This window comes from Mus caroli, unplaced genomic scaffold (assembly GCF_978045245.1).
Source record: "Mus caroli unplaced genomic scaffold, Mus_caroli_1 scaffold_14, whole genome shotgun sequence".
Classification (NCBI taxonomy): domain Eukaryota; kingdom Metazoa; phylum Chordata; class Mammalia; order Rodentia; family Muridae; genus Mus; species Mus caroli.
The window spans coordinates 104,228,645-104,254,054 of NW_028227269.1; the positions used below are offsets into that span (position 1 = coordinate 104,228,645).

The window sequence follows — 25,410 nt, forward strand, 5'->3', positions numbered from 1 at the left end:
CTTTTCTTTTCTTTTCTTTTCTTTTCTTTTCTTTTCTTTTCTTTTCTTTTCTTTTCTTTATTTTAAATTAGATATTTTTCTTTATTTATATTTCAAATGTTATCCCCTTTCCTGGTTTTCCCTCCAAAAATTCCCCTATGCCTTCTCCCCTCCCCCCTGCTCACCAACCCACCCACTCCCATTTCTGGCCCTGGCATTCCCCTATACTGGGGCACAGATCCTTCACAGGACCAAGGGCCTCTCCTACCATTGATGACCGACTAGGCCATCCTCTGCTACATATGCAGCTAGAGCCACGAGTCCCTCCATGTGTTTTCTTTGGTTGGTGGTTTAGTGCCTGGGAGCCCTGGGGGTACTGGTTAGTTCATATTGTTGTTCCTCCTATGGAGCTGCAAACCCCTTTAGCTCCTTGTGTACTTTCTCTAGTTCCTTCATTGGGGGCCCTGTGATCTGTCCAGTGGATGGCTATGAGCATCCACTTCTGTATTTGTCAGGTACTGGCAGAGCCTCTCAGGAGACAGCTTTATCAGGCTCCTGTCAGCAAGCTCTTGTTGCCATCCACAATAGTGTCTGGGTTTGGTGGTTGTCTATGCGATGGATCCCCAGGTGGGGCAGTCTCTGGAAGGCCTTTCCTTCAATCTCTGCTTCACACTTTGTCTCTGTAACTCCTTCCATGGGTATTTTGTTCCTCATTCTAAGAAGGACTGAAGTATCTACACTTTGATCTTCCTTCTTCTTGAGTTTCATGTGTTTTGCGAATTGTATCTTGGGTTTTCTGAGCTTTGGGCTAATATCCATTTATCAGTGAGTGCATATCATGTGTGTTTTTTTTGTGATTGGGTTACCTCACTCAGGATGATATCCTCCAGATCCATCCATTTGTCTAAGAATTTCATAAATTCATTGTGTTTACTAGGTGCATTGTATAAATATACCACATTTTCCATATCCACTCCTCTGTTGAGGGACATCTGGGTTCTTTCCAGCTTCTGGCTGTTATAAATAAGGCTGCTATGAACATAGTGGAACATGTGTCCTTATTATATGTTGGAGCATCTTCTGGGTATATGCACAGGAATGGTATTGCTGGATCTTCCGGTAGTACTATGTCCAATTTTCTGAGGAACCGCCAAACTGATTTCCAGAGTGGTTGTACCAGCAATGGAGGAGTGTTCCTCTTTCTCCACATCCTCGCCAGCATCTGCTCTCACCTGAGTTTTTGATCTTAGCCATTCTGACTGGTGTGAGGTGGAATCTCAGGGTTGCTTTGATTTGCATTTCCCCGATGACTAAGGATGCTGAACATTTTTTTAGGTGTTTCTCAGTCATTTGGTATTCCTCAGTTGAGAATCCTTTCTTTAGCTCTGTACCCCATTTTAAAATAGGATTATTTGGTTTTCTGGATCTAACTTCTTGAGTTCTTTGTATATATTGGATATTAGCCCTCTATCAGTTGTAGGATTGGTAAAGACCTTTTCCCAATCTGTTGGTTGCCATTTTGTCTATTGACAGTGTCCTTTGCCTTACAGAAGCTTTGCAATTTTACGAGGTCCCATTTGTTAATTCTTGATCTTACAGTACAAGCCATTGGTGTTCTGTTCAGGAATTTTCCCCTGTGCCCATATATTCCCAGCTGTTTTTTAAATTTACATTTTCTATTCATGTATATGTGGAGATCAGATAACAGCTCCCTCCTTCCACCCTGTGGCTTCTGAAGATTGAACGCAGGTCACCAGGCTTGGCCTCAAGGTCCTTTTCTCATTGAGCCAGGCCCCTCCCCCATTGTTTCTTGCCAGGGGCGGGCTCAAACAACAACTTGAAATCAAGCAAGGAAGCAAGGCTGTGCTGTAGAGGGAGAGTCTCCTACCTGAGGCCAGCAGGGTTTTGAACTTCAGATTTCTTTGTTTTCAGGATTGCTTGCTAATGAGAGGCCTTGAGGCCTGCACAGGAACCTCCTTGGTTTTCTGTGTGCGTCCACGTAGAGCTGACAGGAGCTCTATGTGGCATTTTGGGAATTTGGGCTGAAGTACTGCCTGTGTACCCTGGAGCACTGGTCTGTGGTAGGGCTCAAAAGCTTTTGGATTTAGAGCGATTTGGCTTTCAGAGATGTGTTCTTCAGGGAGCCCAGTTGATGGTCAATGGGATCTACCCCTTAGTGGGTCGTCTAGATACTTTTACTGACTAACAAAAAACTGAATCGCCGGCAAGTTCTTACCTTTTTTTTTCATTTTTCTTTTCTTTTCTTTTCTTTTCTTTCTTTTTTTTTTTTTTTTTTGAGTTAGGGTCTCATTGTATAGCTCTGGCTGCCCTGGAACTCATTCCATAGATCAGGCTGGCCTTGAACTTGTAGAGATTGTCCTGCCTCTCCCTCCTGAGTGCTGGGATTAAAGGTGTTGTGTCCCCATGCTTGCCTAGTTCTTATAATCTTAAATAATTAATTTTCTTGGAAAAGTGGCACAACACTGACTGTAATTTTATCTCCACCTTGACAATGCAGGTAGTGACAGGGTCCTGTGTCCACATGTGGTCCCTGGAGGGTTAGAAGAACTCTGTGGTGCAGAGTCACTTCTGACTCAGAGTGCGTGAACTCTACAGACTGTCCTGGGGCGATACCCAAGGAAAAGAGGACAGATGCATCTTCTCAATGACTATCACTGTGATCCCAGGGACCCAGCCTCACACCCTCTGCCCAGCATGTGGGCAGGCGGGAGTGCTCACCTGCATCTCTAACCGGCTGGAGGACAACTCATCCTTCTTGTGCCAACATCACAATGATGCTTCATACTGCCTTAGGCCACACCATGCTTCAAGTTTCCCCAATTCAAAGGCAGAAGAGCAATAGCAATCCAGCTACAGTGTTCACAGATAGTTTCAGTGTCTCCTGCTCGAGGCTGCTTCAGATGGCGAGCTCCCCATGATTCTGTTACAAACCAGGCTGCTTGGCCAGCTTTGAGATGCAGAGATCCCTCGGACACATGAGGGGTGATGTGAGTGGTCTGTCCATGGAAAAATGGAACAGAGTTTGAAGGCTACATTTGTAGGGACAAATGGTGTAAAGTAACTCTGTGGCTGGATTTTTCTTCTCCCTGTTTCCAGCTGGAAGTTATCCTTTTTTTTTTTTTTTTTTTTTTGCTTTGCCTTTTACATGTTCTGAGGTCCAGCAAATACAGGTGCCATTTAGATTCCTTCCTTCCCTTCCTTCCTTCCTTCCTTCCTTCCTTCCTTCCTTCCTTCCTTCCTTCCTTCCTTCCTTCCTTCCTTCCTCCCTCCCTCCCTCCCTCTTTCTTTCTCTTTCCTCTTTCTTTCTTTCTTTCTTTCTTTCTTTCTTTCTTTCTTTCTTTCTTTCTTTCTTTCTTTCTTTCTCTCTCTCTCTCTCTCCCTCCCTCCCTTCTTTCTTTTTTCTTTCTTTCTTTTTTCTCTCTTTCTTTCTTTCTTTCTCTCTCTCTCTTTCTTTCTTTCTTTCTTTCTTTCTTTCTTTCTTTCTTTCTTTCTTTCTTTCTCTCTTCTCTCTCCCTCCTTTTCTCTCTTCCCCCCTCTCTCCCCTTCCCTCCCTCCTTCTGCCCCTCCCCTCCTGCTTCCATTCCTTTGTTCCTGACAGGGTCTTGCTATATACCTCAGACTGGTCTGAATCCTCTTGCCTCCACCCCCTGAATGCTGATATTACAAATGTACGCCACAACTTTCTGCTAATAAATTATATATATTAATTAATTAAAGTAAATATTTATATAACTATGTAAACTCATATTTATATAAATACATTTATACGAATATATACATGTTTATGTAAATATGTAAGAATATATTTTATGAATTCTATTTCTCTGAATTTAGTGTTCGTGTGCATCTTTCTTCATCGGATCGGTAAAGGGCTGCACAAACCAGTGCTCCTTTGCAGCCTGGAGCTCCTTATTTCGTAGGTTTGAGACGCAGAAGAAGGTCTGTGAGGCACAGATGCCAGCTCAGAGGGAGGATAGCTTAGTCATGACTTTGTCTGGGAGGATGAAGGGCTCCTGATTTAAAAGTGTAGGTTCAAATGACAGAAACTTAATTTGCAGTGAGTTGTGCAGCAGTGCTCTCTGCACACAGCACTGCTTAGCAGATCTCTGAGACTCACATTCCGCAGAGCTTTGATTAGCAGCTCTCTCTTTCTCCTCCCCTTCCCAGAGCGGCCGCTCTTCTATAGTTTGCGTTTATGATATTGGCTGTTTTAGATGCTCATTGAAGTGGAGTCATAAAATGTTTGCACTTTAGTGATGGGCTTAGTCACTTAGCACCACGAACCCAAGGCTCATCTATGCTGTGCTAACTGGCAGGGGCTTCCTTCTTTTTACAAGCTGAATAATGCTCCTCCCTGTATGTGTGTGTGACATTGTCTTTCTTCTGGGCATTGACATTGTGTCCGTGGTGGCCATCTTGAAGCAGCACAATGCCCATGGCAGGCAGGAAATGCCCATGGCAGGCAGGCGACCCTATGAGATCTTGACCTTGACCTCGATCTTTTGAATTTATCTCAGAAACAAGATGGCTAGATCACACTTTTGACCTTTGGAGAAAATTCATTCATGGTGTTTTCTATGGCTTCTGAACAGTTTTGTTTTTTTTTTTTTTTGTTGTTGTTGCTGCCATTTTGAGTTAGGGTCACGTGTAGTTTGGTCCAACTATACACCAAAACTTTCGAAACCGTGAGCTCAGAGGAATTTTTCCTCCTTACAAGTTGCTGGCCTCAGGCATTTTGTCACAGATGGGCAGCTAATCAGCAGGGATGGAGGCTTCCCTGAGTATCAGGATACACTTCTTTAAGGCAGCATCCTGGGTACGATTAAAGATTATAACAGGGTGCTAACTAAGCCTGGCACTTTGCCTCCATGTTGTTGCTGTCGAGTAGCTTCTGATCACTAGGAGCACTCCCCACAGAGGTTTCCCTCTTAGGTGGAAGGCTATTACAGTAGCATCATTAATAATAAAGATTATGAACGTGGATGCAATGTGCTGTAATGGATGTGGCTGAGCAATTAGAGGATCCGAGAGGGATCGGGAACCTGGCTCACATGTAGAGATTCTACAGCTAGGCAGCCACAAGGACCAGTTTACCTTTGGCTTCCTGATCAGAGGAATGAAAATCATGTTTTGTAGAAACTAGAGAAAATGCACTACAGTGATGTTCCTGGGAGTGGAAAGTCACCTTGGGGCAGGCGGGTGGGGGGCAATCTGCATAGAAGTCTTCTTGTTCAACAGCCTAGGGCTCCTTAGTGTAGTCTCAAAAGAGGGAGCTGGGGCTATGCTCTGAAGATGACCCCTTCTAAGTCACCCCTCACGCATGCGCAGACAAGCCCTGCTGGAGTTTTATTTCAGCTGACACGAGACACCACCTAGCGAGCGGTTTAGGAGAGGAAGGTTTATTTCAGTTCCCAATCCCAGTTTAGAGTCCATCACCGCAGGGAAGTCAAGGCAGAGTGGTTTGAAACAGCCAATCACACCATACCTACAGCTAGGAGAAGTTGGTGGGCGTGTGCTTGTGGGCGTGGGCTTGGTACTTAGCAAGCTTTCTCTGCTCTTCTGCAGCCCACCGCGTAAGCCAGGAGAATGGTTTCAGGCTTGGTCTTCCCATGTTAAGGAAGGCAATGAAGACATGCTTTGGTTGGTCTAAGCTGGTTCAGACCATCTCCTGTACCCATACTTTTTTGACTACTGTATTGGGCTCTTATATCTACCACCCTTCTCTACCCTATTTTCTTCCACCCCACCCTCAGTACTAGGTAATTGAGGGGGAAGGGGGCATAGGTCCCTTGAGACTACTTCCTGCTTTCCAGGAGTGTTGAGTTCCTTGGGGGCGAAGTCCAGTCTTCGTTGTCAGGGTATCTGCAAACAGCAACTAGTAATCCAGAAAAACAGCAAAATCAGCAGCAGGAACCACCAGCAGCAGCAGGGCAGCGGCAGAGGCAGCAGCAGCGGAGTGGCAGTGGCAGCTGCTGCCCCCTCCCTCTCCCCACCCCCTTGGGATTTTGGTATTTTTATGTCCTCTCAAGAGTCCCCAGAATTCAAAACACAAACTATCTTTTAACTATCAGAATCACGTCCCTGCCAGAGCACGAGACAAATCATAGTCAGCTGCCATAGCCCATCTGGAGTAGCCGTATATCCTAGACCTGGGGTTAAAACAAAAACATGTTCACATAACATTTCTGTGGTTTTAAAGAAACCAGAATTCTGACCACAATCTCCCATTGAGACTCTCTTCCCAGGTGTTTCTAAGTTGTATCAAGTTGACAATTAAATGGTCCCAAACTGCTTGAGACACTCTGGCCCACTGGAAGTCAGAACCTGGAGAGGGCTCAGGTATCATGCTCTCCTGGGGGAAACTAAGGCCCAGAGTTTGGAAGTGACTTATCCAAGGTCACTTGAAGACTCATGTAACTTTACAAACCTGTGTTATTGACACCTCCTCTCTGTCCCCCGGGGCCATGGGAGACCCTGTCCTTACCCTCATCATCAGTAGGAAAGCACAGACAGAAGCTATGATGGCTGACTTCTACACTATTTTCTAAACAATGCAGGTTAGTTAGAATTGTCAGTGACAGCTGCTGTAACTGCCCCAACATTTGAGTGGCTTAATCTATCACATCGGTGACATGTGGACATGTCATAGCCTGTTGTGAAGTGACTTGGTGACTGAGAGCTTTTCTTCTTGTGATATTGCCAGTTTCTAGGGCCACATGGAGTCTTCTGCATTCAAGTATACCATGAGAATGTGGCAGACCATGCAAGTGTTGTGTTACATTCTCACAGTAGAAGCTGGTAAGATGGCCCCTGATGAATTCCCTAAAAAGACTGGCAAAGCTCTCTCCCTAGTGCTGTGGTTTGAATGGGAATTGGCCCCCTAAGCTCTCGTCTTTGAACGCTTGGTCCGTAGTGTGTAGTGCCATTTTGGAAGGCTGCAGAAGGTTTAGGAGGTAGTGTGCCACTTGGGTCTTGCTTTGGGCCTTTGAGGTTTTACAACCCGTCCCCACAATCCTGCCACCACGCCGTCCTCACTTCAATGGACTGTGACCTCACACTCTGAGCTCTTCCTTAAGTGACTTGTGTCAGGTACTTTGTGACAGTAACCAGGGAAGTAAACAATTCAGTGGGATCCAAGGGACAGAAATGGATCTGAAGACATTGACTGGCTTTCTCCTATTCATCAAGTAGCCATTCTTGGTCCTCTAGTTTATGGGTGGGTGTGAGAGTCACTTTCTGGGAAGCCTGCTCTCCGGAAGTAAGTTTGGAAGCTGTGGCATCTGGGGACACAGGAAAGGTGTCTCAAGCCCATTTTTTTTATCCTTGCTATCCAAAGAAGAAGCACTCTAGGAAAGGTCCAGGCCCGGGACTCTTGGATCCAAGCTCTTGAATACCTGCCCCTCTGTCTTGATTCAGTCTGCTTAATGCAGTTTGGATCTGAACTTGTTGTCACTGAGAGTTGAGCTCATCTTGACCAGTAACAGCCAGGGGGAACATTTATTTCATTGAGCAGTGTCTACAACTGAGCAGAGGCTGTCACAGAGAATTGGTGCCAGATTTGTAGTCCCGGCCCAGATCTCAAGGCACAGAGAACGCAGGGAAGCCAAGGCTTTGGATTTAGAAAGACTTGGATTGCCATTAGAATGTGAACTCTTATCAGCTCTGTGATCCTAGGCAAGTTACACACCCTCTCTGGATGTGCTCTGTTCTCTTGGAGTCCCACTACCTACCTAGCTAAATGTTGAAGAGCCGGCAGCATGAAAAGCATTTGGTCCAGAGATATCACTTAATGGCCACTAACTTCATAGCTTATTAACTCTTTAGGCAAAAAAAGTTCCAGTTTTATCAATGTGTCAAGTCCTTGAGCCAATTAACCAGTGGCTTCCCTCCCCATACCTCTATAGTCAGCCTTGCAGAGGGGGTTTCTATCTGACACCCCACTTTAGCACAACAACCAGGTTGGACACTCCATTATTCATAGTCTGCAGTAATGGGCTCATTAAACAGGGCCTCGTGACTCCGCAGAACCTGGAATGAAACCAAAGGCCACTTCTCCAGCGGTTGTTTGCTTCCCCGAGATGCTCATGTGTTTTGGAGACGCTGCCAAGAGATCCAGCAAGTCACTCACATTCTCTCCAGAAGGAGACAGCCTATAAATTATTAGTTAGTAAATAAATAAATAACCATCGGGTTCTGTCAGTTTGGGAGGGAAGAAGTCAGGCGATTGCATTGGCTGTGGTGTCGCCCGCTCGATCGACTGAACTGTGAGTTTATTTTGGGAGGGACAGAGGTGGTGGGGAGGCAACTTCAGCCCTGGGCGGCTCTTTGACAAAGAAGTTTGGGGGACAAACTTCGAACGCAAGGAGGGGAGAGTTGGCCCAGGCGCTGCAAAGCTTCCCTGTAATTAAGCACGGCAAGGTGCCCGTCGTACCTGTCACTTTGCATGCTCAGAGAGGTGCCAGATGAACACGGGGACCTCTCCGCCTTATAAAAAATTAAGCGCAACATCATCTTGATGCGGTTTTGATCTCTACAGATATTATCGTTTCTGGCAATATGAATTCTAATATTAAGAATGAAAGGGCCTTGTGTTCAAAGAGTCCGTCACTTCTTTCTATTTATTTCCTTTTTTAAAAACGAGTTTTCTGTGAAAGCCGCGTTTTACATATTCTTAAGGATTAAAAAGGAAAAAAAAAAACCCAACTTTTATAATGACCTCATTTCCTTCCCTCCTTCAGTGTTGAGGTATAATTGCCGAGGTGGGATCCATGCTCAGTAGTGATTGACAGCTCTAGGTGTACTGACAAATGTGTACCGTGGTATGACACCAACACACGGAGATGAGGAGAGAGTTCACTGAGGGACAGCATCTTCCCATGCCCTATGAGGTTAAATCTGTGTCTCCCCCCACCTAACCCTGCCTGGCCAGTCCCTGCTAGCCTCTGATGAGCCTCTCGTCCCCGTAGCCCTGTCTCTGTGATAATGTTGGCTTCCTAGAGAGCCTTGTCTTTTGAGTCTGAATCATTCACTGCACTTGGCTTCAGTGACTTTGACATCCATGTCTGTTCTCATGAATATTAGGATTCTTTCATTTTCATTGATGAGTAACACCCCAATAAATAGGTATACCATAGTTTGTTGCTCCTTTGTTTCCCAGGTGAGATACTTAGGACGTTGCCAGTGTTTGGTGATTCTTGGCAGCTGTAAACATTTCCCTATAGAGCGTACAGGAAGCTAGGTTTACATTCTGTTTGGGTAAACACTTAGTAATTGCATAGTGGGCTGTAAGGCAAAAAAGCCTGCTTCACTCTGAAAGATGCTGCCTGCTTTTCTCCAGAATACCATTTAATGATTTATTCTTATATGTATGGGTATGTGCCTGCATGTATATCTGTGTAACGCGTGCCTATAGTGCCTTCTGGGGCCAGAAGAGGGTGGAACTACAGGTGGTCATGAACTGCCACTGTGGGTCCTCTGCCAGGGCAGCCAATGCTCAACACCTCAGCCATCTCTCCAGCACCCAGGGTGCCATTTTAAATTCCCACCAGTGATACAGGGAAGTCCCAGTTGGTCCAAGCCCTCACTAGCACTTGGTGTTATCCTTTTCCTGCTTAACATTAGCCATGCAGGCAGGTGTCCTGTGACATCCCCTTGTTGTGTTAAATTACATTTCCCTAGTGATGAGCAGTGTCTGCCATCTCTCCTAGAGCTTGCTTGGTGTCCTTTTAAGTCTTAAGGGAGGTATCGATTTAAACCTTCTGCTAATTATTGGCTCTTCTCATTAGAAGAGGTTTTAGGTTTGCAGCCCATCTGACGTGTACCACGCACAGTATCTATAGAGACAAATAAAGCTTTCTTTGTACACGCCCCTTGCCTCTACCTAGGCACAGCCTCCATTATTAATAGCATCTTCCAGAAGGGTCCAAGGGCGCGGCCTGTGAAATTTTACTTGCACATTCTTACCTGGAGCCCATGGTTTTTGCATCAGGCCTCACTTCCTCTGAGGCACATTTGGAGGGTTTTAGGCCAATGCACAATGATTTGTGTCTGCACATGTAGTCTTTTCCTATTGGCTCCCCGTCATTCAGCAACATGGATTTAAAATGCTGCCGTGAGACGTCCATGCTTTTGATGACTCATTGCTTCTTAACACCGAATAATAGCCCATTGTTTGAGAGTACCACATTTTATTTACCCATCCGTTCACTAGGGGTGTCCTAGTGGCTTCCAAGTTGTGGCAGTTATGAATAAAGTTGCTATAAACACGGGATCTTGGATGGACATAAATTTTTCAGTTCCTTCGAGGAAATTCCAAAGAGCATGGACACATATGGTTCCAAGAATTGTCAGTTGTGTAAGAAGGCTCATGCTGTCCTCCTCAGTGACTCCTCTGTTCTGGCTTTCAGAGACAGTGAGTGGGTCTCTGTTATCTCCGTCTCTGGTGTTTGGTGTTGGGGATGCTCTGAGTTTGGGCTATGTTGTAGTTGGAGTATGCGAGCTTACTGTTTAAACTCGTGTCCCCTAATGATACAACATGAGTCTCTCTTTGTAGCCTTTCATTCACTGTCCAGTTGTATACTCTTGGTGAGGTGTCTGTTCAGACAGCCTGATCTCCTCCTCCTCCTCCTCTTCCTCATCCTCCTCCTCTTCCTCCTCCTCCTCTTCCTCTTCCTCTTCTTCTTCTTCCTCCTTTTCTTTTCCTCATCCTTTTCTTCCTCATCCTCTTCCTCATCCTCCCTTTTGCCCTACTCTTCCTCTTCCCCCTCTTCCTCTTTTTTCTCTCTCCTCTCTCTCTCCTCTCCCTCTCCTCCTTCCCTTTCCTTCCTTCCTTCCTTCCTTCCTTCCTTCCTTCCTTCCTTCCTCCCTTCTTTCCTTCTTGAGACATAGTTTATCTATGTAGCTCTGGCTGTCCCAAAGCTCACTATTCAGATCAAGCTGACCTCAAACTCACAGAGATCCTCCAGTCTCTGCCTCTCAAGTGCTGTGATTAAAGGTATGTGCCACCACACCCCATTTCTCATTTCTTTTAAAGTTAAGTTTCTGGTGCTCTTATTACTGAGATTTCAGGGCTGGGGGTGTAGCTCAGTCATAGAGGGTTTCCTCCGCACACTCAGGGTCCTGGGTCTCAGTTACAGTACTGGAAAGGGAAAAGAAAAAGATTTTTGCTTGGGAAAAGGAAAAGACAAGTGAGATGCCTTCAGACATTTTTTTAACACAGGCCCATCATCAGACAGACAGTCTGCAGGCCTCTCCCTTCTATGGTTTCTCTTTGTTTTTTGAGCTGTATTTTTAAATAACAGAAGTTCTTAGTTTGGGTAAAGTTTTCCCTGGTAGTTTTTTTCTTGTAGGGATTGTGTTTTCAGTAACAAACATTTGCTTGACCCAAGGCCACAAAAAGGTTTTCTGCCTCCACCCGCCCGCCCCCGCCAAAGTCCTAAAGCTTTGTTTATATGATATATTTTGAGTAAACTTTGTATAAGAAATAAGGACCATAACTTACTGACACTTTCTTGCCCAAATCGCCAGGTCACCGGAGAGAGACCAGAGAGCAGAGTCACACCCTCACACTGGGTTAGACATAGCTTATGACTGTCAGCAAAGATCCCATACCTATCACTTGAGGTTCCTATACCATCATCCCCATCCATATCCACTGCCCCGCCCAAGTCCACACCTAAGACCTTACCCACCATCCAAGACTACACCCATCACCTAGGACCATACTCACCACCGAAAACCATACCTGCCATCCAAAACATACCCACTGCCCCATCCAAGAACATACCCATCACCTAAGACCCTATCCACCACCCAAGACCACACCCATCACCCAAAGCCATACCCACCATCCAAAACATACTCACACATCATCACCCAAGATCACACCCATGACCCAAGATCATATCCATCACCCTAAACCACACCTATCACCCAAGACTATACCCATCATCCCAAACTACCCCCTGCTTCTCAAAGATCACATCTGCGTTCTGTGTACAGAAACAGCATCACTGAGTAAGTGAAACAAACTCTCAGCTAGAGGCAGCAGCAGGAAGTGTTTCAGTTTGAACTGTGCTGACAAAATGGCTCAGCCCTGAAAGGTGTATGGGCAATTCTAGGCCAAGCTAACAGCATCTCTTGTTCCTGGTGAGGGCCAGCTTTCTGGGTCATATAGATGGTGACTTTTTACTGTGTCCCAGCCTTCAGGGTCACACCTCACCTTGCCATTACAGTAGGCTTTAGATTCCAATGAGAAAGGGGCAGAAGGGAGCAGGAAAGTACCTCATCTGGACGTGGGGCTCCTTCCCAAGGTCTTCCCTAACACTCGACTTACACAGCAGTCCCAGAGAGGCCGCTGGCATAGACTCAATGACCTCTTTCTGGGTGGGGAAGGGGGATCCTGGATGTTAGATGATGGTCCTCCTCCTCCTCCTCCTCCCCCTTCTTCTTCGTTTTTTATAATGAGTATGAGATCTGCTTTATTTACTTCCTATTAAGCTAAACCCTAGGCACCCTGCCCTTCCTCCCACATCACCCATGACATCATCACACATGAGTAAACGGCTCTGCCAGCAAACACAGCTCAAACCGCTCAGAAGTCCTGAGGTCTTTTATCAGTCCTGAGGTCTAATCCTCTTTTCATCTCTGAGTCAGGTCTGCCTCTTCTGGGACATCCACAGGCATCATCATTGACTGTGTGGAGGGCCAGCCCCTCACTCTTCTTCAAAATTCCTCTTGAAATGATTATTTTGTGGATGCCCCAGGTGCTCTGATCACTTTCTTGCCTTCTAACTGGGTCCAACATCTGGACCAAGGATTGACCCAATTCAGCCTGGATTTCCTTGATCTGAGCTACAGATGTTGTGCATGTTCCAGACCCAGCCTTGGGATTCTCTCCCCCTCCCCCTCCCCCTCCCCCTCCCCCTCCCCCTCCCCTCCCCCTCCCCCTCCCCCCTCCCCCTCCCCTCCCCCTCCCCTCCCCCTCCCCCTCCCCCTCCCCCTCCCCCTCCCCTTCCGCCTCCCCCTCCCCTCCCCTCCCCCTCCCCCTCCCCCTCCCCTCCCCCTCCCCCTCCCCCCTCCCCCTCCCCTCCCCCTCCCCTCCCCCTCCCCCTCCCCCCTCCCCCCTCCCCCCTCCCCCCTCCCCCTCCCCCTCCCCCTCCCCCTCCCCCTCCCCCTCCCCCTCCCCCTCCCCCTCTCTGTTTAAAGATTTATTTATTATTATATCTAAGTACACTGTAGTTATCTTCATATACACCAGAAGAAGGTGTCAGAAGACATTACGGATGGTTGTGAGACACCATGTAGTTGCTGGGATTTGAACTCAGGACCTTCAGAAGAACACTCAGTGCTCTTAAGCGCTGAGCCATCTCTTCAGCCCAGACTCTCTGTGTTCTGTTCACCCTCACCTTTCTGCGTAGGCATCGTTTCCTCTGAGAAACCTCCTGATTGCAGCACGCTTCGGTCATCTCTCAGTGTAACCTCTGTCCCATTGTCTGCCATGGGGCTGTTTGTGATCATCATTCCACTGGACCAGACTCTTCTGGATCCAGAAACTATCTCACACATGACACAGAGGAAGTGTCCAAAAACACCATACAATGACTGCCCCTAGAGGTATTGCAGGTATAGCTGCTGGGTCATATGTGTGACAGTAGGTGGCAGAGAGGGGAGAGGCTATGTCTATGTTCAGCTGTCTGACCTATGAACACATGAATGATTAGTAGCCTAACATTCCCTGAAATAAAGCGAGCCTGGGATGACCACCAGTCGGGCACCAGGGAGCTAGTCTGAGATGACCACCAGTCTGGTGCTAGGCAAGCCTGAGCAGGCTCCCAGGATGGGGCGCGAGACAGAGACTAGAAAAATCGGGCTCTAGGCAGGAGTAAGCCTAAGACAGATGACCCTCGCAAGGGGCCACTCAGGCAGACTGGGTGAGGAGTGAGGTTCAGACAACTGCGAGACTGGTGCTGTGGGGCCTGGGGAGACAGCTGGCCTGAGATGACCATCAGTCTGATACCTATAGGCCTGGGGGGTTTGGGGCAGACCATGCCTGAGATGACCCCTGCCTGGAGGGATAGCCCTCTGAGACCATTCCTGAGGTGACTCTAGACACTCAGAGACCCTGGACACCTCTCAGATGAGCAACTAAATGGTAGAGAAATGAGAGAGAAAGAGAAGCAGAAGGATGTGGGCACAGGGAAAAGAGGCAGAGCTGTAGATTCGAGAGTAGTGAGGAGCAGCCTGGTGTGAGTAGCCAGTCATAGCACCTGGGACCATGGTGGGGTCCCGGCCTGTGCTGCTACTGGGAGCCACATCTAAACCCATGGCCCTGCACCAGCAGGGGTCTGTCACCACCAAAGGCCAGACACATGTCCCTAGTCTGACCTGCCATTTGGAGACATGTTGATATTGAAGACTGTCCAGAGCTGGCCCCACCCCAACTTGGGCATCATGGGAGAACTGGCTCTGGAGGTGGGAGGGCAGGAGAGCTGAAGCCACCTCTAACTGCAGTACTCAGGAGAGTGGGCTTTGCACATTGCCTGAGAGCGTTGGCCCAACCACTTTTCTCCTGTGAGGTGGCACGGGCAGGGGGAGAGACACTCCCTCCCCTCATCCCTCACCATCTATGGCAAGTGGGAGAGCTGGCCCTGTCTCACCAGCTGCAGCACTTTGGAGAGGGACTCTGTACATTGCCTGGGCAGCACAGTAGAGTTGATCTTAGTGACGGGAATTTGCACTTGAGCCAGCCTGAGGGTGTGAGTGCAAGAGCCAGTGGGCTGACCAGCTTAGATAGCTCTCAGGCCCAGGTCCAGGGCTTTGAGTTGGCCCTCCCCAACACCTACTGCATCGATGAACTGCTGGAGTCCACGAAGGGCTAGTCCTACATATCCAAAATTACAGAATCTCCATGACACAGGGCAGCAGGGTATCAGAGAGAAGGGGCAGCCCAGTGAGAATCCAGTATTGATAGAGCAGCAGAAGCCAAAGGCCTCGAACCAGACAAGTCATTGCAATGAACATTTGCAAGCAAAGAAAGATGGACAAAAGGGTAGACTGTGGGACACACGGACACACTACAGCTTCCATGATGAGATGTTGTTTTCCTCTGTTGGAGGGAAGGTTACAAGGGTGGAGGATGGGGATGAAGGGAGGAGGGGGAGGGGGAGATGAATGAAGTTGCGGGTGCATGATGGGAAATTGAAACCACTGAAAAACAAAACCATGAGGGAGAGGCAAAGCCCCACAGGTGACTGGGATCTTCCTCTCAACCTCACCCTCCCACCCCAGGCAGGGATACCTTGCAGCTATCTGGTGTATAGACGGTTCTAGATCTGGAGCCCAATGTCTTTGCTTTGCTCTCTCGATGATCCTTGGCCCCAGGGACGACGCTCCTGCCCATAGCTGATTCCAGAGGCTCCTTTTCATGCTGAGATGAAGTTTAGTGCTGAGCCCTTCTGAGCTCTTTAAAGTTCCTCAGCCTTGGGAGCACATGCCAAAGTGTCACGTGCGTTACAAGAATCTTGTGGGCTGATGTACAACTGTACAAATACTGTCAAAGGAGCATGTGTTAAAAGGTTAGAGAAAATACCCTTTCACTTCACTATAGACGGCTGGACAAACAAAGGCAGGCAGCTGTCAGGGGGTGGGGTGCGGTGGGTGGAACTCACACCCATTTTCTTCTTTCTTTCCTTTTCTTTCTTTTCCCCCCTCTATTACTTTTTCTCCTTTCTTTTCTTTTCTTTCTTTCTTTTTTCTTTCTTTCTTTTTTTTACCTTTCCCCAAGGAGCTTCTATGCTACCCACACTAATTGTAGGTTTTTCTGAAAATGCAGCATGAATCATTTATAAATAAAGAGACTATAAAATCCCTAAAAGACTCCCTGAGGTATTCGGTATTTCAGCATAAAATAACTGTTAAATGGAGTTATTCTGAATTAGCTTTTACTGGTAGGTGGTGAAAACGAAGTTTTCTTTTCTCCGTGACTGTTGCGGTAATTCTTTTACACAGTCACCCAGGGTAATTGACAGCTGATTTCCATAATTCAGCCTCAGGCAAAGTCACTCCCCAAAGTGGCTAGTTCTAGGGGTAAGGGATTTCTTCAGGGAAGGGCTCTTAAGCTGGCCAAGAAAGAGGCCATCCCAGGGTCCCTATCTAGAGCCCCGAGATTACGTTTAAGGGTGAAATAGAAATGCAAAACTTGCTTTTTGGAGGCTGGAAAAGGCCAGTGGTGCTGGTGGCTTCAGACCAATCGCTGTCTCCTTCTAGCTGTGTGGCCTTGGAGGAGTTGCTAAACCTCTCTGACCCTCAGCTAGCTCGGGAGAATATACCTGCTTCATAGAGTTGTTAGGAAAATGAAGTAACAGCTATAAATGCCCAAACAAAGCCGAAGGTTGCTATGGCAGCAATAATTAATTAATCGATAACGATGACATCCCGTATGCAGAGAAAAGCACCTTGCCTCCGCTCTGGCTGCGACCGACTGTTCTAGCAGGTGTGCAAACATTTTCAGGCTCCGTTATGTGCCAGGCGCTCTGTGCATGGGGCTGGGGTCTGCAGGTGAGCAGACTGTGAGTCGTTTCGTCTAGCAGAACAAGGCAGAGAGAGAGAGAGGGACAGCCTGGCGAAGGTGACACTGGTGTGGAATGATGAGCTGGGCACAGAGAAGAAGGAAAGGGATCAGTGGTCCTCAGTGGGGACAAGAAGTAGGTTTGGGGGCAGCCACCTGAGCAGGCAGCCACCTGAGCCAACCTGGGAAACAGAGGGCTGTTCAGGTATCTGTCAGATGTCGCTGAGGTGGGGACTGGCCCGTTTTATTTGACTCCATCCTTGCTTGCCCCTGGGCAGTGTCATGCCACACTTGATGCGGGTTTCTCACTTATGTATTGGGGGATGGATGAGTGGATTCCAGGGTAGGCCCAGAGAACAAAGGAGTATATTACGGCTGAGGTGCTGGAAGCAGCAGCCATAGCTCGGTCAGGCCTGGAGAAGCTCAGGCTTGGAGCAAGCTGAGGAATCAGGGAGGCAGGCTGCCTATGAGTGAGAAAGAGCCTGGCCCCAGGCTCAGGGGAGGGTGGAGCCAGGAGGAGGGAGGATTTAGGGCAGTGCTTAGCAACTGTTACTAATGCTGTGACCCTTTGATACAGTTCCTCATGTAGTGGTGTCCCCCAGCCATACAATTATTTCGTTGCTACTTCATAACTGCAATTTGCTACTGTTACGAATCATAGTGAAAGCATCATAGTGTAAGTATGCAGGATGTCTGATATGGGACCCCTGTGTCGGTTGCGACCCACAGGTTGAGAATCATCCAGTTAGGGGCATGAGACCACTGGCTCTCTTCTCTGGATGCACCTTCTTTGGCATCTCTGACAGCACGTTGGAGTAGAGGTGTCTGGGTGCTAGGAGGAGCTGTGGGTTTGGCATGTCTACAAAACTTCTTCCTGGCTGTCTCAGTTCAATGCACTGCCCAAAGTCGCAAAGGATGCTGGGTGTAAAATTATGCAGAGGGGTCTCCTTCTACTTTGAGATTGACTGACAAATTGCCATGCCACTCAAACACATCGTCAGCTCCCCATAAAAAGTAAAAGAAGATGTTCAGTGTGTGTGGGAAAGAAAGGTCGCCGTTCCCTCTGGACAGCCAAGCCATGACCTTTCAGAAGCTTCAAGGAAACACAAGGTGGACATCAGAGGCAGCCATGTACACGCTCGTGCGTGTCTCGGGCCCTGTTCTCACACTCACGCATCTCTTTCAGGTGCACACCAACACCCACATACGCTCACACTCATCCCCGTAAGGTGAGTAGCTGCCGCATGCATGCGTGTGTGCGTGCGTTCACACCTCTGAAGAGTGTGCGATCGCACAGACAGATGCCCACCTTGCAGGATGCACAGTGGCACCATTCCAGCCATTGGGGAGTCCTTATGTGTCACGACTGCCTCCTGGCCTAAGCAGAAGACCCAGGGGAACTGGTGGTGTTGCCCTAGCTCAGGAAAGCCAATGTAGGTTTGAGGCTGAAGGCCGAAGCCCCAGCTCACCCAGTCAGGCCTAAGTGAACTCTGTCTCCTTGTGTTCTCAGCAGGCTCTCAGCAGATTGGGTGGCATCAGCTCACCTAGGAGAGGGACAGGGAATTCACTGAGATGTCTTGGAGTGAGATAAATGAGCAGCTGCCTGGGCCTCTTGTGGATGGATTAAGCAGACATCCTGAATTATCTAGCACACCTAAGAAGCCATGGCATGGATTTCTGGCTCTTGCCCTGTTCCGTGCAACATCTTATGCCCTCACAAGAATTGTGAAATAAATGGGGTCTCTTTTATAGGTGGGAAGTGGAGGCTCAGAAAGGTGAGTCTGACACCTGCCCAAGCAGCATTACCTGGGCCGAACACAATCTTTCACCCTAAAGTCTAGGGCCAATGCCTATTTTCATTCATTTATTTGCTTTTGTGCATCTGGTTTTATTTGCTTGTTTGTTTGTTTCTTTGCTTTAGTCGGGGTTTCACTATGTAGACCAGGCTAGTTTCAAACTCACAGGTATCTAGATGGTAGTTCCTGTCTCCTGAGTGCTGGAGTTAGTGGCATGTGTCACCATACCCAGCCTCTGTACCAATTCTTTTGTGTTACCAGACACATACACTCCAGACTTACACAAGTGGCAGGGAAGGGGAACAATTTCATTCAGTTATTCAAGTATTTCCCGAACCAGGCTCTAGTCTCAGTTTGCATGAAACATCAGACAGGACAAATTAATTGCTACCAGCCTCCTCCTCTGAGGGTCCAAAGAGTCACAGTTAATACTTGATCCACAGTGTGCAGTAGAGAGAAAGAATCAGTGAGGGGGGGCAAAGAATTGGGGTGCTTTCTCTGTTAAGGTGTGTGATGTGTGTGTGTGTGGGGGGGAGAGCGTAGAGCAAGCCTAGGGAACCATTGCACATTCAGCCAAGCTGCAGAGGAGGGGACCAGCATGGGGTGAGGGGAGGGGCTTCTGCTCACCAGCTCGCCATTGTGAGGCCCGGTGACTGGCTGCAGGCTGGGCAGTGTGATGGAATTCTCTGCTGGTTTCATGCTAGGAGCACATGGAAGGCAACCAGGTTTTCTGAGCAGCACCCCCCCCCCCCCCATTCTGGACGCCAGATCCAGAGGATCCAGAGGCTTTTTTTTTTTTTTTTTTTTTTTTTTTGCCTAAATCTTTGTAGTTTCTTCCCAACCTCACAGATGTAACAGGGGCTAAGGAGAAGGTCATCCTCTGGGCCTGCCTGAGCAATTCCTCCTTCTGGCGTCCTCCTTCAGAGCAGCTTTCCACCCCTGTTTTTTTTTTTTTTTTTAAATGTGTCCTGCTGATGGCTGGGTAGGCTGAAGCCTGAAACACCCTTGCTCGAACATCCAAACAATTCCCTGTAAGGCGGGACTGAGCACGCTAGAGGCAAAGCGCCAGTTTTGTTTCTTTCCCGAGGTAATCTCCAGAAAGCAGTTTGTACTCATGTTTCTACAGTGATTAAATATGCAAGGTAATTTCGTGATTTCCACCGAGTTCTGAACCAGATCAGATTCCGTTCCGCTCCTCTTTGTACAAAGCTACTTACTGGATCAGATTCCAAAACAAATCCCCCGAATTTGGCGGATCATCATTTTAAAAGGGGGCTTGTTAAGGTAATCATTAAATTAAACCACCCCTTTAAGAATATTTAGATCTGGTCTGCCAAGCGGAACGGTCTAATGGTTTTTAAATGAGAAGCTGCGCGATGCTGGCGAATTTTCTTTTGTGGGTCAAGTGGGTATTAACAAATGCTAAGACTGTTTTCTCTCTGCCACCACAGTGGAATCTACAAAGAAAGGCAAAGAGGGGAAGGAACCAAGGGCAGAGGCTGGGTGGGGTTGTGCATCCGCCCCCAACAGCCTTGGTTGCTGGATGAAGCAGGGGAAGGCCTTACAAAGCTGCAGCTTCACATGCTGGACCTTGGAGGGTCCAGGGCACGAATAGGAGAGAGCCCTGGCCCCTGGAAGGCTCAAGGTCAGATCCTAGCCTGAGCTGACCCTTGCGTGGTCCGCAGACTCTGCAGATCTATGCATCGTCTGAGCTCCCAGAGAGTTGGCAATGAGTTCTGAGTGTCCCCACGAGGGGAGCTCACAGCCTGCTTATTTGCAGAGGACTTGGGGAGCCAAGACTGTGGGGCAAAAGCACAACACCCCTTCTTTCCTGGTCACGTGGCTTCTTGGAGGCTCTGGAAGCCTCCAACCTAGCTGGCCCAGCCGCAGGGCTTGGTGGAGCTGAGCCGATATGTCTGTGATTAAGGGGACATTTATCATTGGGAGAGAGAGAGAGAGTCCTTCATGACTGCCCACGTGCCCTTTATAGAGGGTCTGGTGTAACTCACCCTGATGGGCTACTATTGGCATTAATATTATTAATTATTATTACAGCCTTCCGGTGTTTTTCAGCATGCAGCCAATGATGAGAGCAATTACACATTTAGTGGGAGGCCCTCACATAGAGACACTTACAGAGATAAAGGTGCTGTGGGCATTTAGCCTCAGAGGGGCCACCAAACCAAAGCCCTGGAGACAAATGACTGGCTCATAGTTTTCTTCTTCTTCTTCTTCTTTTTTTTTCCATTTTGAAGTGGTCGAAAAGAAATAAGAATAAAATGTCTTGAGGTTTGAAAGCTGCAGGGCATTCAAATTTCAGTGTCCACATAAAGTTTTATTAACTCACTACGGTGCTCATTCCTTTATTGCTATTATCCAAAGCTGCTGCTATGCCTCATGGGTAGACAGAGCATCACCCACAACCCCCCCCCCCCCCAGTCATGGACTAGCTAGCTAGCCAGGTATTTGCCAGTGTTCACAGTACAGGAGAAAAGGACTGTTGGTTAAGTATCATGATGAAGTTTTAATCTGCAAAATGTGAAGTGGGATTCGTGGGAAACTAGGAAGCTGTGTGTTGGTCACTTTCTTGTCACAGTGGCTGCCTTTGTGGGAGACATGTCTTGAGGGAACAGAGGTGTACTCTGGTGTGTCATGGTGGGAGGGGGCCATGGAGAAGAGCAGGACAGGCCTCTGTGGACAGGAAAGGTAGAACGGGAGTACTGGAATTCTCCTGGCTTTTTCCTCCTTCCACTTTAAACCGGTAAAAGTCACAGGAAGGTCCTCTAGCTCACGGGATAGTGACATACAGATTTAAGATGGGTCTTCCCCTCTCGGGGAGTCCGCTCTAAAATTTCCCAGAGGTATGCCTGAATCTCATAGGTGATTTGAAATCTATTCACGTGGTCAGTGAAGATTAGCCATTAGAGGCCTAACCCTTGTCAAGCTGACATCCATGACAATATATATATGTGTGTGTGTATAAATATATATATAAAACTTTACTGTAGTGCTCTATCCTGGCCTGAAGAAGACTAATGCTCACCTTACCATGAAAACATAGGGTCCATAAGCCTTAAAAGTTCCGACATGGTTTCAAAGCATAAGTTTGGTGTCTCTGTTGTATTCCCAACATTTGCCAGCCTAGAGAAAATATGACAATTCCAGGGGGAACGGACAGGGGCACAGAAGGAGGAACATGGCCAAAGCAAGACCAAAGAACAGCAGGGCAAATGTAAAACCCGATGTGCTTGTGTCTAGGGCACATGGCATTGTGGAATGAGCTCTGAAGGACTTGAGCAGCCTCGTCTCTGTGGGTGCTATTTGCAACCCACACAGCCTCTCTCCTGAGCTACCTCCACCATCCCTGTGGTCTTCTTCAGCAGACCTTCCCCATCCCTGGCACCCCAACATCCTGTGTTCTCCATTTCACTGGAATGATGGGAAGACGGCTCTGCTACCCCCCTCCCCCGCCAGCTCCAGGATATAAAGCTATGAATCCATTTGAAAGACTTCCTTTAAAAAGGAGTAAACCTCGGGGTTGGTGAGATGGCTCAGTGTTCAAGAGCACTTGACTGCTCTTCCAGAGGTCCTGAGTTCAATTCACAGCAACCACAGGGTGGCTCACAACCACCTGTAATGGGATCCAATGCCCTCTTCTGGTGGCTGAGGACAGCTACAATATACTCATATACATAAAATAATTTTTTTTTTTGAGAAAACCTCTAGAACACCCTGAGCACACAGGACTACCCAAGGAAACATTTTATTTTATTTTTAAAATTTTATTCCAGTCCTCACTGTAAACTTGGCTAAAAGTAGCTAGCAATAATTATGCTATTGCCTGAATGCTATCTGTAAGGTGCCACCATCAATTCAATTAGTCCACAATTAGTTCCAACAAAACCTCTAGTTTAATTCCCAGCAGACTTTTTATCTGAAATCCCATGAGCACTGTTTGTCTTTCTGATGGTGCTGTGGTCTTCTAAGCAAACACCATAACGGCTCATTAGGCTCTGTTGAGAGCATGGTTGGAATCGGTAGCCCACACCGAGACGCTCTTCCAAATACTTCCTAATTCTAAAGTCCTAAGAACCATATGGCAAGGTTTAGTCACAATGTGGCCCATCTTCCTTGGTATGATCTTCCCGTGATTGCTGAATGATTGCCCCCAAATGTCCACATCTTCATCCCTGGAACCAGCAAGCAGGTGACTTTATATGACACAGGCAAAATCAAGGCCGAGTCAGAATTTAGGCTGCTAATCAACTAACCACGGGTTAGGAAGATTATCTTGTAGGCTCAGTGTAACCACTAAGGTCTTTAACTGTGAAGAAGGGAGGCAGAGAAGACCCCGAGGGAAGTGTGGTAGCAGTCTGATGACCAGCACAGTTGGCTCACAACAGTCATATCTGACTGGTGCTTCAATATCTCCAGTACAGGGACTAGTATCACTCACAGCTGTGGCTTGAATGTCCCCCCGACTGGATCATGGGGGTTCTGGCTTCCCTGGTGGATTCATACAGTTTTGTGGAAGGAACTGTGTGTAGGAGGGACAGTCCTGGCTCGCTATGGCGAGGAGCTGGGGAGGGGGGTGCTTGTTTTCCAGTCTACACACAGCCTGTTGAACCTCAGCACCATCCAGTTCTTGGATATTAGCATTATTTTTATTTCTCAAGAAATTGCTTAAAAGAATTTTTTTAAAAATTATTTTTATTTTATTGTATGCGTATGAGTGTTTTGCAGGGGCATGGCTGGTATGCCTCATGCCAATGGCATTGTCTCTCCTAGAACTCGAGCTAAAGATGGTTATGAGCAACACGTGGGTGCTGGGAATGGACCCTGCTTCCTCTGCAAGAGCATCCTGTGCCCTTCCTTCTGCACCATTTCTCTAGCAAGAGAGTGGGATGAAGTTTTAATGCAGAAGGGTGATGTCACAGTGAGAAGTGGGCAAATGTATGCATTCATTAGACTCCACTGGCATACTCGGGACTAGGTTCTGTGCAGGTCAAGAGTAAAAAGACCCCAGAGATTCCTCCAGTCTTCAGGCGCTTTGGTGTAACACACAGGGAGGCCCGAGAGTTCCACAGAGGGGTGTGTGTGTATGGGGGGGGGGTGGGAATGGATAGAAAAGATGCCATGAGCCACCATGAGTCCCCAGCCCAGGGCTTCAGCTCAGAGGAAGTGGCTGTGGGAAAACATGGATTCTGGATTTGACAAGTCACAGACTTTGTTCTGAGGGATACCCTTCTACCTTTATAGACTTTTGCTCTCGAGGTGCATCCTGGGAGAAATGTCTACCACCCTTGAGAACTGCTGAGACCTCAAACTCCCTTTGTTATGTAGACAACAGAGATTAATATTTACTATGCTAAAAATGAAAGCAGAATGATTGTAAATACACTCTCAGATTCATTAGAAGGGCCCGCGATAAAGTCAGTTGCTACACAGAACATAAACAATGTATATATAAACTCATGGGAAGATTTCTTCTTTCTCCAAAATGAAACATGTAAACTCAGCGCCTTTTATGTGTTAGTGCATCTCTCCCAGTGCCTCATTCACAGGACGGTAGCTTGCTCTTCTGTTGAACTCCTCATTCCATTTGCTCAGATAGGTTGCCTTGGACAATGTGTCTGTATTCAAGCCATCCCACCTAGGAGTCGGGAGAAGGGAGAACCCAGGGACCCCCAGGAGACTCTGAGGACCCCCAGGACCCTCAGCACACACTCTGAAAAATCATTGTCTAGGCGGGAGGGAGCAGCCTGACCTAGGGCCAGGAGCTAGGGACCAGCATGCAATGGGTGGAGAGTAAATGAGCCATCCAGGTATCATCAGAGCAGACTGCAAAGGAGACTCAAATGGCAGAGCCATCTAAGAGTAGCAGAGGGTGGGTGTGGGGGGAACAGAGCATGGGGTCCTGTGTCCAGCCAGTGACAGGCACAGGGGCCTCTTCTCAGGAGAGGAGTTGAGCAGTTGGTATTCAGAGGGCACTTTGCCTGCATAGTGGGCGAGAGAAGCAGGTCTGTAGGGAGGCACAGATGGGAGCTGCTGTGTGGTCCAGAAAGTGGCCAGCCAGCAGCGGGAAGCATCGTGGTGAGGCCCTGTCACTGGGTTACATCACAGCAGCGACTGTGAGTGCTAATGGCCCTGTGCCAATGAGACAAGGTTAATCACTCGGAATAGGCTGTTTTAAGAACGATAAGATGTTTCCATTAAAATAATTAAAATCTGAAAACGTTTTGGGGCTCAAAGGTATACATTCAGTTACCTGGAACATCTATGCGCGAGACGGTTCATTTCCTCCTAAGCCCAGACAGAGGAGGGGTTACCGTATTCTCTCTATGTAGAGGGACTTAACTGCACAAGAACAGTTAGCAGTGAGATGTGGCTGGGTCCTTCAGAGATTGTTCGTGCCTCAACTTCCTCCTCCTGTAACACTGGAACAGCAGTTCTCAAGGCAAAGTACAAATGAGACCCTTTTGCGTCTGTTACAGATGGACTACTCCGCCAGCAATATGGAATAGGAATAAAATCTCCTAGTCTGATCCCTTCCATCTTTCCCTTTATGCTTCCCAGGGGATCATTGCACAGAGTCAGGCTCATAGCTTCCGGGTCTAGGTACCAGGTTAGCTTCTCAGCTTTCCCTCTGGCTTCCTGGCCTTTGACCAGGGCCATCCTTTTCTGGGATGGCCAGTCCAGCTCTCGAGGGCATTTTGACTATGAAAAGATTTGTGTCAAAAGATCATGGCTGTTGATCACGGTCCTCTTCCCCATTGGGGAATGAGTACTCTCTACAGCTGAGTGTATGTTTTCTCAGTGTCTCAAGTCATGACTACCATGGCTACCTCTGGTCCAATAGGATCTTAAGGTAATTGGGGCATGCCGGAAGGTAAGGATCCTTTGGGGTCTGGGGAGGCAAGCTTCAGGGTTCCGGGATCCCCATTTCAGTGGGAGCATTGGTAGTCACTGTGCTCTCTGGAGGGAGACTACAGAGGAGTATGAGTCTAGCAAATAGGCAATAGATGTGGAGGCTTGTGAGGCTCAGTT

The 25,410-nt window shown here is 47.8% G+C and overlaps 1 long non-coding RNA gene and 1 other non-coding gene across 2 annotated transcripts in view; both read left to right on the forward strand.

The window, feature by feature from the left end:
• Window positions 1-8,215: 8,215 nt before the first annotated feature.
• LOC115032799 (uncharacterized) overlaps window positions 8,216-25,410 on the forward strand; it is a 34,213-nt gene continuing 17,018 nt past the window's right edge. The window contains exon 1 of the long non-coding RNA XR_003838436.2: window positions 8,216-8,264. This is a non-coding gene — a long non-coding RNA (uncharacterized LOC115032799). The remainder of the gene's footprint in view (window positions 8,265-25,410) is intronic.
• Window positions 13,602-13,733, forward strand: LOC115032861 (small nucleolar RNA SNORA17). The gene has a single exon (XR_003838519.1). It is a non-coding gene; the product is annotated as a small nucleolar RNA SNORA17 (small nucleolar RNA).